Source organism: Cricetulus griseus, assembly GCF_003668045.3.
Source record: "Cricetulus griseus strain 17A/GY chromosome 1 unlocalized genomic scaffold, alternate assembly CriGri-PICRH-1.0 chr1_0, whole genome shotgun sequence".
Taxonomy (NCBI): domain Eukaryota; kingdom Metazoa; phylum Chordata; class Mammalia; order Rodentia; family Cricetidae; genus Cricetulus; species Cricetulus griseus.
In genome coordinates, this window is record NW_023276806.1 from 54,904,033 (window position 1) to 54,923,399 (window position 19,367).

Consider the following 19,367-nt stretch of genomic DNA (forward strand, 5'->3'; position numbering starts at 1 on the left):
CACAGAGAAACCCTGTCTCAAAAGACCAACAAAACAAAATAAAACAAAACAAAAAAACAAAACAAAAGAACCAGGTAAGGGTGGCCTGGACCAGCCGTGTGCAGTATGGGAAGGGCTTGTCCTGTGGCATCGTGCCAACTGTATCTGTCAGCAACTGCTATCCTGATTCTGAGAAACAAGTCACCCAGCACTCAGTAGCACCTCTAGTTGGCATTGCCACACGTCTAGGGAGGTATCCTGTAATTCCACTGATTTGAGAGGGCCTGCCTCCAGCCCCCACCTCTTTGCTGTAAACACTATAGTATTGTGTGATCTGGCTCCTTAAGCTTTTCCACTTTCAATCCCATGTTTCCATGGCTCTAAATACACAAGTACGTAAAAACAGAAATACAAATCAAATGCTTACTGATAATAAATCATAAATAGATTTTTAAACAATCTGTATACATACAATTTGTCATGTATTAAAGACAAGCGCATATTTGCATACTGATGAGATATGCCTTTTGTGAAGAATTAAATCTTAGATAAATACTGCACACTGCAGGAGCAGAGCATCTTGAACGTCTGTCAGAGCTGACCCGTGCCTTTGCTTTATAATCTTCAATGATGAGGCTGGTGCTTTTCACAAATGCATAGTACAATAGGAGGAAATATATTTAGGGTCGTTTCCAAAGTTATCAAATTTCATGGGAAATTCAGTCCAAACCCAAAGCCAATACTCAATGATTTTTTTAAAGAAACTCAAACAGTTTTCTTTAATTAAACACTCTAGCACAATACAATCCAAACATAACCTCATTTGATACTTGCAAGCTGAGAAACCATGGTAAGAAAATGCTCAAACTCTGCTTCCATAATTAAACAATGTTGTTTCGTGAGGGGCAGAAAACATTGCCCATTAGCAAAAACATTGCAGTCCGTAGCACACAGCCTACTGGGATTTGTGCTGAGGTGTTTCAGGCCAACTGAGTTGGCCTCACAAGGCTTGATGACATGCACAGTGCAAAGTATTCAGAACCAAGGCTCCAGCGACGTCACATAGGGCAACAGGGGCAAGCACTGTGCCCTTGCTTTTGAGTCTGATTTTGGCCACTGTGTGTTCAGAAACCTTTCTTTTCTTTTTCTTTTTCGCAATCCTATATTCAGTTGCCTCAGGCCCCAGTGCAATATACTTGGGTAGCTAGGGCTGAACCATACACTAACACACAGTGAAGAATCTGGCCACCTGCAGCTGCCATGCAGCTGGTGTCCCAGCAGCTGGGACACTCAGGCTTCATCTCTGCAGGACTAGTTAGTTCACTTCTCACTCAGTGCAGTTGCTACCTTCTCACTGGCTTTTTCTGGCTGGATCAAGGCCACCACCAGAGACACTGCCATCCCTTATTCATAGTACTTACAGGTACAGTTTTACATTGTCTTGTTGAGCATTTGTTCAATGTTCATCTACCCCCAAGCACTGGAAGCTTCAACCAGGACAATAAACACAGGCACACCGTGTTGAGCAGGTCCCTTTTGCTCAACACGGTGTGCCTGGTGCCCAGCACTGTGCCTGACACAGAACCCTTAATAGTCACCAACTGAATAGACCAGAAAGGTGGCCCCCAGGCACCAGAGCTGTCCCTCTTCTACATAATCTCTAGATCTCTAAACTTTCTTTCTTCTTCCAAGAGTTCTTTGTGATACAGCTTGTGAACCCAGAAGCTTTTTGCCACCACTGTAAAGTCCATTCTGGAGGCCCCAGAGTTACAAATACAGGAATAGAAACGGATTCTTATCCTGGGAAAGGGGAGAAAAGATCTTACCATGCATATATTGAAAATGGGAGCACGTCTCCCTCAGCGAATAACAGAGGAAACAGGAGCATTGTCATCCACATTTATGCAGCTGGTCATTTGCAGGAAATTGATTCTGCTCTCCTCTGTTGCAACTGTGAGTCTAGATTATTCCTCCTGTAACAACATTTTGGCATCAAATGCCATTGGTCTGGAGCCCCTCCCCTCCCCCCTCCCTGCCCATTCCTTGTTAACCCACCCTGGCTTCAGAGGCTTTGTGGGTGAATGCAGACAGTTGGGTACCGGCCACTGGCCAGGTGTTCCGCAGCAGCTGCCATTCTCCTTCCTTTGTGTTTTCTACCATGTCTGGTTTTAACCCTCATCTGCAAGGCCACTTTGTCTGGGACAGGGAGGTAATTTAGTCTCCCGTCTGTTTGGCAGTTCCCTGATTACCAGCTGAGCCTGATTACACAGTCTGTGTGCCTGTCCCAGGACGCATGTGGACTGCTGTGCGAGAGGCAGAGGCGATGTCCAGTGCAAACTACACTCCAAGCCTCCTTCCAGCACCTTCTCTGGCTAGGCTAGCTGCCATTCCATCCACCTAGGCAGCCAGCTCCAGATGCCCTGGTTAGTCAAAGCCACTTGCACACCCTTCTCTTTCCAACAGGGGGCCGAGTGCACAGACCAGATCGTGTATCCAGAAGATCCTACCGGTTCTTAAGGGGATCCTTGGATCTCCTCAGGCTGCCTCCTCTGTTCAGGAGTTTAATAATGTAGCTAGAACTCTCGGCCAAGCCTTCTGAGGAACTTTAGGTTTAGGAAGTTGTGCAAGCCAGACGTCTTGAAACAGACACGTGGGGATGCTGTTTTTGCAAAAACAAACAAACAACAACAAAAACACTGATTCTTTTCAGATTCCGGAGGCAACTAAAAGCAGGATGGAACCGTGGCATCTCTGCCTTCATTTCGTGCCTATATTTGGGCTGAAGTCACAGAGATAAACTGTTGTCTTGAGCCTTTCCTGTTGGCCTCCAACTTTTTAGTTATTTTCAGACCTGAGGCCTTACACTCATAGACTTGCCCTGTACCACTGAACTAGCCTCCCAAGCCCCTTCACCTTTTCCTTTTGAGTCACCTTGAACTCTGGGGAACCATCTCAGGACCCCCCCCCCCCAATGAAGCCAAGTATCTATTAAGGCAAGCCTGCTGCCTCAGCAATTAATAGCTTAGCTGTGTAATAACTTCAGACCACCTTACAACACCAGAGCCGAGCAATGAAAGTCACTGATGGATGGGGCCACACCCTTATCAGAACTGCTTAATTATGTATAACTCTTGCCTTCTATTAAACCTAAACCCCTGTCAGGACCCCCTGAAGGCAGACTGGACACACTGGATCCTCTTATTTGTTCATCTTTCTAATGTGGCCCTATTGAACAAATCCCCTCTAATTCTTACTGTTACCTATCTCTTTAACTGACATATAGGGATAGGCAGGCAAGTGTAGCCCATTGGTGTTACTGGAACCCAAGCTTTTGGCTTAAAAGTTTTGGTAACAAGCTGGGCATGGTGGTGCATGCCTGCAATCATAGGGTTCAGGAGGTAGAAGCAGGGGGGTCAGAAGTTCAAAGTCATCTCAGCCCAATAGTGAATTTGAAGCCAACCTAGGGTACAGGAGACACTGTCTAAAAAACAAACAAAAAACCAGAACACAAAAGCTGGTGCTGAAGAGGTGACTCTGTAGTTAAGAATTCTTACTGCTTTTGAGTTTGATTCCCAGCACCCATTTTGGGCAGCTCACAACTGCCTGCAACTCTAGATCTTCTGCCTCGGAGAGTATCACATATGTCCTGTGCACACTCACACATAGGCATACACATATACACACAAATAAAAAAATAAGTCAAAAAACAAACTCTGATAACGATACCACATCAGGAGCTCTCATACATAATAGAGACAGAAAAACAGGCATTCTCACAGTGGGGACTTGGGGATTAGTTTTGATAGACAATGGGAAAGGAAGTGACTCTGGAAGACGTTACTGCTCATCTTAACAAGAATGGCTGGGCTATTACTATGCATAATGGGATAACCCAAAGAGGCATAAAAACCAAAGCCTTGTGGTGCGTCATCTTGCCCTGGTGGCTGGGAGAGTGGCAGGTGATCATAGGTGCCTAGAAGGCTCCCTATGAAGACCCTCTCTTCCACCCTCTCTCCCCTCCATTCCCCCCTCCCCTCCAACTTCCTGTTTCTCACCATCTCTCTTTGCCCAGGCTAAGTAGAGTTGACCAGTGAAGTGCAGGTGACCTGTGACTCATAACCAAAGCACATTCTTGTGGGTGAAGATTTAAGATGCTAATGAGATGTATGATGCATAGAATTGTATGTAGAACTACATATAAAAGACAAAGCATGATCAAAACATCCCATGCTTTACAAATGACCTCAAAAGCCTTTACTGTATGACATAAGCATGCCCATAGTTTGGACAGCATTGCATTTGAGTTACTAAACTCTTTCTCTGTTTCTGGTCCACATCTTCCTCCTTGGAAATAAGTGTACCATCTATTAATAAGCAGCTTCTGCTCCTGCTGATGTCCATGTGTCCTTATCTAGCTCCTTGTTTGGGGATATAAGAGCATGGAATTCCCCCAGAGGACCAGCTAAGACCTAATATTCACTAATATCCCCATCACCATTCACAGAACACCTTCATGAACTCAGAGACTATAACCTAAATTCCCTTCCTTTAAAAAAATTTTTAAGCCGGGTGTTGGTGGCACACGCCTTTAATCCCAGCACTCGGGAGGCAGAAGCAGGTGGATTTCTGTGAGTTCGAGACCAGCCTGGTCTACAAGAGCATTCCAAGACAGCCTCCAAAGCCACAGAGAAACCCTGTCTCGAAAAAACCAAAAAAAAAAAAAATTAAATTAATTTTTTATGTATATGGGTGTTTTGCCTGCACAAATGTATGTATACCACATTCATGCTTGGTACCCAAAGAGATCAGAAGAGGGCATCAGAGGCCCTGGAACTAAAGTTACAGATGGTTGTGAACCACAACATGGGTTCTCTAGGATCCTCTGCAAAAACAATAAGTGCTTTTAACTGCTGAAACATCTTTTTAGCCCCCTCCTTTTTTGTCTTTTTGCAACTACATTCAGTAGTCTAATGACAGTCAATGTCTTAGTTGGGGTTTCTATTACTGTGTTAAAGCACCATAGCCAAAAACAACATGGGGAGGACAGGGTCTATCTCAAGTTAAAACTCTCAGGTCTCACTCCATCGCTGAGGGAAGTCAGGAAAGGAACTCAAGGGACAATGAACCTGGAGGCAGGAAGTGAAGCAAAGGTTATGGAGGTATGCTGCTGACTGGCTTGCTCAGCCTGCTTTCTTATACCATCCAGAACTACCGACCCATGGGTGACACTACCTACCCATGGGTGACACTGCCCACAACAGACTGCACCCTCTCACATCCATCAAGTCAAGAAAAGGCAGCCACAGACTTGCCTCCAGGCTAATCCCACGGAAGCGTTTTCTAAGTTAAGATTCTCTCTTCCCAGAGATGTCTAGGTTCAGTCAAGTTGACAAAAAGCAACCAACACAGACAATCTCACAATCACTGGATACAAGACCTTTACCTGGCTGTGCAAACACCTAAGACAACACATGTCTCCCAGCAAGCAGACCTCAAAGCTTGCCTGTTTAAACACCCTTTCCAGGCCACTTTCAAATATCTACGGCCAGCCATGCTCTCCCCTACCACGCTGAAGGCATTGCCCTGGGAGTCTCCATTCCCGTGCTTTCCAGTCTTTCCCACCACCCTACCTAGCTGCCGAATCTCACAATCCTCTTTCTGCTCTTCTTGGGGTCCACAAATCCTCTGTGGTGAGTAGCCATCTGCAGAGTCATTTTTATATGGCTTCCCTTCCTCCTTCAGAGAAGTAATAAAAATATTAAACAGGACTAAGTCTGGCTCTGACTGCTGCACCCCACCAGGCACCACCTCCCCTTGAGATGTGCTGCCTCTTATCACTGGCCTTTTTTCCTTGCAGTTGTTTGTCCAATTTATAGTCTGCTCTCAGCTGGCTAATCTCAACTGATGGAGGAGATGAAAATGTTGTGAGCTACTCACGGCTTTCCTAGCAAAAGTCTGAATCTTTTCCCATTCCACAGGGATCAATCCAGGCTAAGCCTGAATGGGCTCATATTGAGCATCAACCCCACCTGAGGTCATCGGGAAGTTGACCAGTTCATTTCTAAGAGATCACTTAGAATCTCGAGTTCATGGTTTAACAATTGCTCACCAAAGATGAAAATTGTCCTCGGTCTCCTTTTGATCACAAACTCAAACTGCAGACTTATTACGCAAGTAAAGCAAGACGACCTGAATATAACAACAAACTCCAAGACATGTTTGATGCAACTGCAAAGGACCAAGTATCTTCTGGGAAAGCTTTGTTTGTTAGACCCCCGGAAAACTCAGGTATCGGAGGTCCTAGGCCACGACTGCGGTCACCCCAAACACCAGGCGGACTCGAGAGCTTGCTGCAAACTGCACGAGGCTATATTGAAATTTAAGGAGCTAACTCCATGTTAGCTCGGGTTTTTCACCCACCCACCATGGCTAGAAAAGACAGTTCGAAGCCGCTGTACAGATCTTTATAGGGCAGCGTAAGGGGAGTGTCAAGGGGAATGCACAGGTTCAGGATTGGTGTGCCTCCAGGCTTGGAGGGTTTGCCCTGTGTTGATTGGTCAACTGGTTTTTATGGCCCATAGGCCCTCCCAGGGTGGTTGCTATGCTCTGTGCGTCATTGCTGTGCACTTGTCCGCGCCACCAGCTAACTTCTGATTGGTTCCTTGTCATGAGGCAGGCATCTGACTTTCTAATGACTAACTAACTTCTGATGAGTTCCTTGTCACAAGGCAGGCATCTGACCTCTAAGTGACCAAGGCAAGTTTATGGCAAGCACGTGTTCGGCTGTTATGGCTGCCGAAAGAGGAGCTGGTCCCTTCATGTTGTTTGAATCAAATATCACAACCTTGTTTGGGGACCTTAATCACAAAGAGGCCAGGAAAGGCCAGAGAGATGGCTCAGCAGGAAAAAAACAAAACACCCTGAGCTCAATCCCTGGGACCCCTAGTGGTAGGAGAGACACAGCTCCTGAAAACTGTACTCTGTGCACTATGGTGCACACACACACACACACACACACACACACACACACACACACACACACACGAAATATTAACAGCAATAACAGTAATAATAAATACAATTTTAAAACTAAAAAATGAAAGAGGCCAGGCAATCCATTTTGTGTGCCTTCGGGTATGTGGGAGATGATCTTTCATTTTTCGGAAACCTTGGGAAACACCTCATTTCTAAGCCTGTGTTTGACATTGCAAGGTGCTAGACACATAAATGCACCTCTCCTGGGCCGGGTATTCTTTTTCCTTGCCTTCCTGAGTACAGGCACATGACATGGAAGTTCATGTGCACCAACTGCTGAGAAGCATCTTTTCCCAGTGTTCTCATCCCTGTAGTGAGGATAGGGAGACTGAAAATCCCCAGGACCAACAACTCTCTAAGTCACACATGGGAGGGAAGGGAGCCCGCCCTGAATTAACCCACCAGGGGGGTACTTCTACTTCATTCTGTGAAACCCTACTCTTTCCTTCCAAATATCCTGGAATTCTTGGGCTTCCAGAAGAATGGTGAAGGGAGAGATTTCAACATTTAGACTTTAAAAAAAAAATCTTTTGTGACCTTTTTCCTCAGTCAGGAATACTATAACAGGCAAGAGCACCCATCCAGAGAATTTTAATCATAATTTCTATATCACAATGAAACAAAAGAGCTTGAATTACTCTAGCCCTTCATCCTTGAGATTTTAACTCTATTACATGAAGTAAAAGAGCCAAATACTTCACAGAATTACTTTATCTTTCTGTTGTTTGTACTCTTAAGATTAGACATGATAGCCAGGCATTGGTGGCGTATACCTTTAAGCCCAACACTTGGGAGGCAGAGGCAGGAGGATCTCTGTGAGTTTGAGGCCAGCCTGGTCTACAGCGTGAGTTCTAAGACAGGCTCCAAAACAATACAGAGAAACCCTGTCTGGAAAAACCAAAAAAAAAAAAGATTACACATGATGAAAGAATGTCTGAAAATAATGATTTAAGTAAAGTATACATTACAGATTGATGCATTTTATTTGAATAGTGATTGCCTGTGTCATGTTAGGTAGATACATGGTGGGTTGGTTTTGTATGTGGGGGGTGAGGGGTTGTTTCTAAAACCATCCACAAATGCTACCTCTCTGGTTAGCCAGCTCATTGATATGGTGATGTGCGTCCTCTGCACAGCTTTCTTTGTGTCTCCTACTTGGGGTCTCAGTGGCAATGGAGTGGGAGCTGTCCCTTTTCTGAGTCCCTGAAGCCAGGTTGTGTTTGTGTATGGGGAGAGTTAATGAGAACAGAATGCCTTTCTTTCCCCAGCTTCCCCAACCCCATCTGTTCAAACAAAAGACTGAAAGGGAAGGAGAAGGAGACCCTGCTGGTCAAGGGGGGAGGAATAATAACATATATCCTTGGGCAACATTTCAGCACATGCAACCCTTTTACACTGTGCTTAAGCTTCTGTTCAGACAAAAGAAGTCAGGCCAATGCCGGGTTCTTTCTTTTTTAAACCTTACTTTAAAAAAAAAAAAAAAAAGGAAAGAAAAGAAAAAAAGAAATGACATTAGGCTCAAAGGCTCAGGTTATCTTTTTTTCCCCCTCCAACGACTGCATTTGTAAGTCTAGACTGGAAAATGGAAAATATAAAAAGGACAAAGAAAAAGCAATTTGATTGTAGCGAAATGTACAGAGTAGCCCACCTGTGTAGGCTGCTGTACAAGACTAATTTCATTTACTTTGCATAAAATTCAAATACAACCAATTCACGCTGCAACAATAGGAATGAGAAGGAAGCACTTCCCTTACTTTCCAAGGAGGGTCTATGAAAACGTTGTGATTTCCAGTGGACAAGAAGGTGCTTCTCCCTGTCAACATCACAGAAGAGCTGCTAGCATCTGATGAGTCAGAATGACTCCCTGGCTTCATTGAAGTTCCCTGGCTCCTAGGATATTGGAGGCCACTCTTGTGGGATTACATCACAGGCCCTGCTAATGCTTGGCTAACCACCACTATCTGCTATTCTGTTATCCATCAAGGCAGGAGAAGAAATGATTTCCTGGTTTGAGATCATCACATTTAAACTACAGCCATTTTAGGCCCTCTCACCATAGATGGGAAAGTGACTGCTATCAAACACCTGGGTTGTTTTTATCTGTGTCACAAAACTTAAATTTCAAGTTGGTCATCCCCATAGCTGGCTGCTGTCACATATATGTAGGCTTGTCTTTTTCTGTTTTTGGGGGAAGTATATAATAGATTCTCTGCTTTTTCTTGAGTTAACTCTGATTATTGCATTTTTTTTTTTTTAGAAGACTCATCAATGTCAAGAAGTTAAGATGCTTAAGTTCCTACATGTTCAGGAAAGGGGAGAGCTTATATCTTTGGAATAGTTTTAGATAACTTTTAAGAGTGAAAAAAAGAAAAATTAAAAAAGCAAATGTGAATTTTAAGAAATGTTATCATGAGGCTGGAGAGATGGCTCGGCTGCTCTTCCTGAGGACCTGGGTTTGATCCCCAGCAACCACAAGGCAGCTCACAACCGTCTGTGACTTTTATTCTTGGGGATCTGACACCCCTTCTGACCTCTGCGGGCACCAGGCACAAACATGGTGCACAAGTACTCAGACATATAAAATAACATTTTGTTTGTTTGTTTGTTTTTTAAAAAACAGAACCCTTCTCAAAAGATCTCCTGGGAACTGGCATCATTCAAGGACATTTTGTGAGGAAATATGTTCTTGACACTGGGAGCCAGAGTGTGGCTCCCTCCACAGAGGGTGCATCAGCTGCCCATGCAGCAAACCAGCCCAGGAAACCTGCAATGTGTGGTCTCCAAAAACAGAAGACTCAGAATTGATGAGGGATTTGGGAAGTTCAGGAAGTACATCTTGACCATCTCGGTAGAATGCTTCCTCAGAAATGGTCAAGTTAATTGCATTGTCAACAATCAATTATGCACACAAACAGAAGGGAATACAGAGAGAGAAAGCCTAAGAGACCACTGAGCAAAATGTCATCATCAGCTTTCACATTCTGTGTGTGACTGTGTGTCTGTGTGTCTGTGTGTGTGTCTGTGTGTCTGTGTGTGTGTCTGTGTGTCTGTGTGTGTGTCTGTGTGTGTGTTGAAGCAAGCCCGGGGCCTTATATAGGTTAGGCCCTACACCACTGAATACCATCGCCAATTGCTTTTGTTTTTGAACAAAGCATTTTCTTTCCTTATTATTTATTTTTGCATGGGCTAATTTCAAAATGTGCTCTTATTCCCCCAGGTACCCAGGTCAGTGTTGGCTCGGAATGAAAACCACGCCCCGCTGGTCCACAGGGAATGTAGTCTGTAGCATAATAACAGTGAGCTGAATTCATTTGCCCACTCCACTTCCCTCCTTTGTCCCTGAAGGGAACTAGGAATGAGAATTCACTGGCATTACAGAAGAGATGCGCTCTTCAACTCTTGGCTACAAAAGAAATTTGCTCTTTAACAGAATTAGTTTTCCATGAACCTTCCTTGCTAAATGAAAGTGGCATACACAGAGCATGCTATCTTGCTGAGGGTGAGCTGTGCTTGCAGAAGGGTGCTATGCCTCCTCTTCACAAGGCCGGAAGGGCCAACACACCTGTCACAAAATTCCAGGTTAACAAAAAAGTGAAACAAATATGTTGGCTTATGGTTTTACATGACAGAGATTTCATACTGAAGGCCAAAAAAAAAAAAAAAAAAAAAACCTAGGAAAGACTCTATTTTTATCTGAGGATCTCTTTTTTAAAAAAAAAAAGGCTAGTTGGGGGAAGTGCAATTGTGTGTAACCTAGTGGGAATTGGCCGGTGGCATTTCTCCTGGGAATAGAGCTGGAGTCCTGAAATAAGGGTCTTAAGAGAGGTTAAAGAAAACCACTGAAAAGATAAATTCCTTTTCTTAGGGCTCTGGTGCCTAAGACTGAACCCCACTCAAGGTAAACACCTGGAATACTTGTGGATTGTAATGCAACAGTTCTTTGTCCCCAGATATCTGGCAGAGGTTTTTTGTTTTGTATTTTTTTTTAAGATTTTATTTTTAATTGTGTGTGTGTGTGTTGGTTAGCTTTTTGTCAATTTGACACAAGCTAGAATCATTTAAGAAAAGGGAACATCAATTGAGAAAGTGTCCCTACCAGATTGGCTTATGGAGCCTTTTCTTAATTGATAATTGATGCGGGACAACCCAGCCCATTATGGGTGGTGCCATCCCTGGGCAGGTACTCCCAGGGTGTATAATAAACCAGGCTGAGCAAGCCATGAGGAACATGCCAGGAAGCAAGATGCCTCCATGGCTTCTGCTCCAGTTTCTGCCTGCAGAGTTCCTGCCCTGACTCTCTTTGATGACAGACTGCTGTGTGGAAGTGGAAGTGAAATAAGCCCTTCTTACCCCAAGTTGCTTTTGGTCATAGTATTTTATCTCTATAGAAACCATAAGACTGCCAGGCGTTGTTGGCGCACGCCTTTAATCCCAGCACTCAGGAGGCAGAGGCAGGCGGATCTCTGTGAGTTCAAGGCCAGCCTGGTCTCCATAGCCAGTGCCAGGATAGGCTTCAAAGCTACACAGAGAGACCCTGTCTCGAAAAACCAAAAAAAAAAAAAAAAAAAAAAAAAAAAAAAAAAAAACCAAAAAAAAAAGAAAGAAAGAAAAGAAAAAAGAAAAGAAAAAAAAAAACCGTAAGACTCCCGTGGGTGTATATGTGCACGCTTGTGTGTGTGTGTGTGTGTGTGTGTGTGTGTGTGTGTGTGTGTGTGTTCAGATCCCCTGCAATTGGTTTCAAGCTGTGCTGTATGGGTGCTTGGGACTGAACCCTGAACCTCTGTAAAGCAGTACAGACTCTTAACCGCTCAGCTGTCTCCCCAGTACCCTGTACTATGCAACCACATGGACCTTCAGACCCCAAGTTTTTCTAAGCAGTTAAGCATGTCTTTTGTTTTCATGAGAGCCTAGTTTCATAACATCATACCTGAGTTTATACTAATGAGATGGCTCAGGATGGGCACTTAAATGACCCCAAGTGAGGGACAAGTCGAGCCAGAAGCCCCAGACTTTCTAACACCACGTCCTCATCTCTGAGGAGAGCAAGGGTGCCAGAGATGGAATTCAATCCTATGCCCAATGACTTAATCAATCACACCTATGTAATGGAAGCTTGGGTAAGAACTCTGGATACTGCAGTTCAAGGGAGCTTGCTGGTTGGTGAAGAGATTGAAATGTGGGGAGTTTGACACCCCCACCTCCCAGGAGAGAGAGGAACCATGAGTCCTTTGGAGCTATGTCCTTCCATTTGGCTGTTTGGGACTTAAAGCTTTTTCATCATTGTCAAAGAACCAATGTACAACAATTTAGAAATCTTAATAGACTTTACTTTCAATGCCAGAATCAGACAACATGTAATAGGATAAAATAAGTGTTCCAATGGGTCAAACTAAAGAAGTTGGTTTTGCACACAGAGAAGGGGTGTAGGAAAGAGAAACTAAAGAAAACAGTCAGCTGTTAGTTACTTCCTATATAAGCTAAGAAACTGAGACGGTAGTGTCGAGCTAAAGCATGTGTAAGCACAACACAGTTGTGTGCAAGTAAGTGTGCATATATTCATGTGAGCATTTGTGTGTGTTATTTGGTGTTTGTATTTGTTTTGAGACAGGATCTTGCTATATAACCCAGGTTGATCTTGAACTCAAAATCCTCTTGTCTTTGCCTTACAAGTGCTAGCATTACCTGCCTGCATCACCAGGTCTGACTAGGATACATTTTGTACTAAGGACTAAGACAAGGGGAGCTTCATTATCATACCAGTTGAAACTGGTTGTTTGGGAAATATGGCTGACATTTCCTCCTAATATCCTCTGATGGTTAGTTAAACAACCTAACCTCAGTATGGTGACATCATGGGACCTTAGCATCATCAACTTCATTGTGACTTATAGGCTGCTCTGTGGGTGGCCTAGTGCAGAGGCTTATTCTAAAACAAAGGCCAGCTCTAATTTTTATTTATCGCATGACTTTAGCTACAAAGCACTTTTAATGAATTCTGTGAATTGTTCTAGAAAATGATGGAACTATCATGTCCTGATTTGAAGTACAGAAATCCTGGGAACACTCAGCCCCAGGTATCTGAAGTAAGAGTAGTCTTCTAGGGTCTGTGGCTGTAGGTCCTTTAGGTAGAGTCTGAGTCCAAAAACTTCGTCCTTACCCTATGTGGCCAGAGCTTAATTACAGGCACTCAACTGTTGGAGGACTAGTGCTAGAATACAGTATATATTTTCACAGGCACAGCTCAAGATATTAGAGCGCCCACTCTGTGCCAGCCGCTGTCCTGAGTGTTTTATATGTACAGTCTCACCTATTGCCCATTCTACATATAGGAAACAGAGGTATGCAGTGGGTAATTTCAAGGCTATGCAGTTGGAAAAATTGTGATTGGAACTCAAGCAATTTGACCTGATAGTGCATACTGGAAACAGTGCCCCCATCCAGTCTCCCACTCCTCAGCTCCACCCTCTGCAGCTGGTGGCAAACCCTGAGGAATATAGAAACCCTTTCCTCTGAGACACTCCACCCAAGAGGCTGTGATGTGGTTGCCAGGTCCCTGAGAATGGAAGTGATGCCACCTGTCTCCTCTCTGACTGAGACATTAAGTGTGAAATTCCTCAGACTCAATCAGAGCTGTCACCAGAATCAATATTCATTACAGCCGAATGCATGAACAAAAGTTAATCATGAGGAGGGCCTAGAGGCTGCTCCCAAATTAGTTCTGCACAAAAGGGGAAGACAACACTAAAGGAGATACACCTTCCTGCCTGCCTGCCATAGGAAGATGGAACATAGCAGAAACTTCTCCTCATATGAATGGATTTAAAGTGCTCAGGCAGCTGCCCTGTTGTCCTCCTCATAGTTCTTCATATGTAAAGTATTTTCTATTTGAAAGACAAAGCAAGACTAGATTAATGGTAGGGCTAGTGACCCCTATCTACAGAGGGCCTTGGCCTCTCATGAAAATTCTTAATAGAGTTCTTTCCCTTTAATTGCATGCCACAATCTTTGGGGGCCCATCCATCTCTATGGATGCTCCAGGCACTAGCCTCTCTTTGTAATATGGTTCTGCCTGAGTGTGGAATCAGCTGATGAGGCCAGGGGTCCCAAGGCAGTACACCATCTGGCCAAGGTCATGGGTGGCAGATTACCAATTAGGAAGCATGGCAGGGAGGATGTTGTGTGGCTGGGGTCCAGGAATGGATGGTAGAGCAGCCATTAGTAAGGGAGGTGGTGTAGGTGTTGCTGTAGATTAATGCATGGCTCTCTGCTCTCAGGGGACCCTGCATGAAATCTTAAATTTGGTCACTGAGAGATTTCAGAGGTGGAAAATGAAGCAACTTTATTAACACAGATGCACATGACTCAGAACAGTGTTTCTCAAACTTTCATGAGCGTATGAATTACCAAGGAATTTTGTTGAAATATATTTTTGTATGTAGTGGGTCTGACACGAGTGTGTCTAAGGTTTATTAAAAGCCAGAAAGAAAAGTAAAGATACAATCCAAGGGATGCCAATGCTGCCGGCCCATAGACCACCATAACACGAAGTCTTAGATCCTATGTGGTTCTCCATTTCCCTCTAGAAGGTTTTGTCTGCAGTAATCTACATCACTGAAACCTGGCTCCTACAGGCCTCCTTCCATGCCAGACCCTTAAAATAAACGGGGTCCTTCTGTATGCTGATTTAATAACGTGAATAAGAAAGACCTATCTCCTACACTTATTTTTTTTCTTTTCACTAATTTTTAAGAATACAAGTGATATATCTATAATATTTTACCTAAACAAGCATCATGCCATTTCATTTGTGGTATTTTCTTCTATCTAAAATAAGGAGTCATTATTAGTTCACAAAACGTTGATAACAGATATAATATCCCATCCATGTGCAAGTTTAGAACTTTAAACATCAAAGACCTTCTAAGAAATATGTCAATATTGGTCTCCATGTAGGCATCAGAGAGAAGATATTTTAATCCTAACTGAGTTAGTGAGTAACATGGTGCTACAGAGAGAGATGAAGTTACCTTTGTAGGCCTATTCCCAATCTTGGACTCAGCAAGATACATCTTTGGGAACAAAAAGCAAGGAGACATTCCAAACAATGTTTCCCATGGCTGCTGGCCAAATGAAAGGTGCCATTTTCAGAGTGGAAGGAGTCACTGATGTCACACAGAAGATCCCCTTCTGTCTTTCAGGCAGTCTGAAGAAAAGTCCATGTGGTACTGTTCTACTCATGGAGTAGTAGGTGAGCATTGAACATCATCAGTACATTGATGATGGGGAAGGACGGTAATGGAGGCAGGTGAAGGCAGATGGAGGGAGATGGCGGCAGAAAGAGGGAGATGGAGACTGTTCAAACAGCCTAGCTCAAAGGAATGCCTAAGCTTTTGAACATGAAGGGTTGATGACAGAACACCCATTAGGGGAGCCCTTACTGATAATGGTGGTATACAGGAACCAGAGAAGATTCTTAAAGAGATACCTGTACCCCTTCTGAAGACACCTTAGAAGAACCATGTAAAATCCAAAGGGAATTAGTGACTTTCCAGACTCCAGAAGCAGCAGCCTCCTTCCCTTCCCTATGACTCATCCCTGCCATTGTGCGTCTACACACAGACCCCCAGACTTTTCTTTACAAATTATCGCCACCTGCAGGTGATTTGGTCCCCTGGGGGACACTTAGAAATGCCTGGATACATAGTTGGGTGATTGAGACTGGGATGGGAGTACAGTGCACAGGGCAGCCCCAGCCTTTAAACGTCGGCAGCCCTCAAGTAACTGGACTTAAATCGGTCTTGTCCACCCTCAGTTACAGTCACACTGCAACATACAAACTCCCAGGCTTTCAGGCCCCATCCTTCTTAGGAATTCAGATGAATTCCTGCATGCTCACTCTCAGGTTTCATGACTTCTTCCTTCAGAATCATCCTAGAAACAGTTCTGGAGTAGCCTTCAAAATCAAATGTCCCAAATGCATTTCTCTCTTCCTAGATAAGACTCCACCCTATTCCCACTCCACCTTCCTTTCTTCCTTCCTTCCTTCCTTCCTTCCTTCCTTCCTTCCTTCCTCCCTTCCTCTCTCCCATTCTTATTTCTGAACTGTTTTTGTTTTCCCACACTTCAGGTTGTTTGTTTTAATGAACAGAAAAACTCAGACCATTGGGGTTGGTGAAACATGCCTCCAGTCCCAGTATTCAGGAAACTGAGGCAGGAGAATAGTCACAATTTGGAGGATAGTCTAAACTACAGAATGAGACCCTGTCTTGTCTCAAGGGATGAGAAAAGAAAGGAAGGAAGCAGGCCAACCAGTGAAACAAATGCAAATCTCTGGGCTACAATTCCCTGTCACCTGTCAATACTCTTTACAACCTATATTCTGAGTAAAGGTTGATTTCCCCAAGGTCCACTGAAACAGGGTACTTCAGGGGCCATTCAAATTCAAAACTAAAAGACTGACCATTGACAGGAAAGGCTGTGCTGAGGGTGATGGGGTTGTGTACCTTTGATAATTTTGAAAATGAAAAATTGTGCATCTATGCTTGTTGAGTTCCTTTTAGTATTTTATTTTGATGATAGTCACAGAGAGTGTCCAAGGCAGAGCTGGAGAGTCACAGGCTTCTCAAACTAGGGCTTGTTTCCTGGAAGCTAGGCATGGCACTAAAAGCATGGCTCCAGGACCTTTCCAGCTCAGATTCAGAGCCAGCACCCACTCCAAGTTAGAGACCAGGAGCTGGAGTAGAAGCAGTTGAGAAGTAGTCAGCAGGGATATAGTTGAAGGGACCAGTTGGCTTGCAAAAGGGGGAGATGATTCAGCAGGATTGCTGAGTCCCCTTCTGCCTTTGCCTGGGAGCTTAACCCTTGGCACTTACACCATCACTAGTAACAGGCAATTAGCATCACGGTGCTAATTTTTTGCCTACCATCCCCAGTCTTGGAAATGATTTTTGAATCACTACAGGACATAAATAACTTCTTCAAAGTCAAACAAAAGAGAGATGGGCACATGTGTGGAAAGGGGGTCTAGGATGGGAATAATATGGGAAGAAGAGAACTGCAATGGCAAAACCTAGGCCCTGGAATGTCCAAGGAGACAGACAAGCCATTATCCATGGAGGGATGACAAGTTCAGCCTCAGCACCAGATGGGTCTATAACAGCAGGCACACAGTGGATTCCCCACTTTCCTGGTTCTTTAATGTCATCTCTTAGAGATCTATACAGTCCAGACTTCCTGCTCCTTCAGTTGGTGGTTATAACTTTTCTATCTTTGCCAACATTTCTGTTGTTATCCCCATCCACACCCACTCCCCTGAATCCTTTCAAGTTCTTGCCTTCCCTGTTCCTGCATTCAGGATTGTTGTCACAAGGGGTGCCAGGTACATGTCCATAAACCTGGCTGTGCTCTTGCTCACTACATAGAATCTCTATGCCTTTCTTTATCCCTCTAGAGCTGGTGTGTTAGTCACAAGCTTCCAGGAGGAGTCAGTATTGCATTGCTACTTCAGATGGCATCCCCCTTCTTGAATCCAGGAAGTCAAGAGCCATCGCTCTCAGTCACCAAGTCTCCTTAAAGTTCATGCTGAGTTTCATGGCAAAGCAGAGAATTCCCCTTTCCTTGCCTATGTGGCTCTTGGAAGCTTTGCCTTCAAAGATACAAAGTAAGGCTTGTATAAACAGATAACTGCCTTCAAATCTCTCTTTGGAAAACAAGCTTTTGACTTTTCCAAAATAAGCAGTGTCTACAGAGATGCAACTCTATCCAAACATGGATAACTTTCTACTTTTCACATTTCTCTCCTTCTGGTTAAGCTATATCAAGCATCTTACTTCCCAGTGAGAGGCTTTGCTTTTTTTCTTTTAATTGATCTATGTATCTATTCTAGGACATTTTCAAGAATAACTTTCATGTATGTATGTGTTCCTCTTAGGCATAGAGTTCCTTACAACTTGGAGATTTTTAAATGCCTCTGTACTAACAGGACAGAACTTAAGTCTGAACTCAGCTTCAAGTTTCTTCAAGCTTTTCATTCCATCACATGATCTGGAAATGACTTCTTCCTATGGAGACAGTAGCAGAAGGCACACTTCCCTCAACTACATCTGTCCCTAGGAAGGCCAGGCTCATTCCTACTTAGGATCCTGATGATACGCAGCTTGTCAAATCTTGAAAGAACCTTAGCAGCCTGAAATGAATACAGAAATATTTCAAGTTCCATCCTGGCTTTGCACTGGTTACTTTTCTATGGCTGTGATAAAACACCCTGACCAAGACAACTTGCAGAAAGAAGGGTGTATTTGGTCTTACTGTTCCAGAGAGATAAGTGTTCATCACTATTACTGTGGTGAGCGTGGGCAGCAGGAAGACATAGTAACTGCAGCAGCAAGCTGAGAGCTCACATCTTAAACCACAACCATGAAGAAGGGAGAGAGAGAGAGAGAGAGAGAGAGAGAGAGAGAGAGAGAGAGAGAGAGAGAGAGAGAACTGGAATGGTGTGTGGCTTTAAATTTTCAATGCCCACCCCAAGTGACATACTTCCTCTTGAGAGAAACCACACCTCCTAACCCAACTCAACAGTATCACCAACGGGAATATTAAACACCTGAGCCTATGGGCACATTCTCATTTAAACCACCACAGTCCCTTAGCACAGTTCCTTCCTGGAAAGCACTTGCCATACTGGGAGAGTAAAATCCATCTCCTTTTCCAGGCATTGCTTACAACCAGGACAATGCATGCTATTTCGGCTCTGCCACTTACATGCACGAGCAAGATTTTAGTATCAGCAGTGAAGTAAGGAGCCATCTTCTTGCGTTATATGCTATTGTTGCTGGGAATAAGGTCATGGACCCAGGGTGTGTCCTGCAGCTATGCTGGTCCCTCAGTTCCTGGAGATAAGAACCAGTATAGAGGAAGGCAGCTGAAGATACAGGACCTTGATGTCATGGCAGTGTGTACCTGAGCTCAATAGCCTTGTTTTGTCTGCCTGGAGAGACAGTCTAGAATCAATTCCTTTGGTCCTTCTAATGACAAATTCTAACTCATTTCCTGTATTGAATTTTCTTCTGCTTAAAATAGCCTGCTCTGTGCATTAAGCCCTGACTCATATGAGGTCATAAACAATGAAGAAACCCCTACTTTATCTGGCAGATCTAGATGCAGAACCTGAGAGCCCACTGGTACCAGAGAGTAGGGATAAAGGAGGAGGTGTGGCAGGACCAGGAGAAGGGTGTCTGCTAAGACTGGGTTATGGGGAGACCTCAAAAAGGCTTTGTGAATTTGGACAAGGTTCTTTAAAGCATATTTTTAAGCTGAAAACAAGGGTGGGCTTAGACTACACAGTGAACAGAATT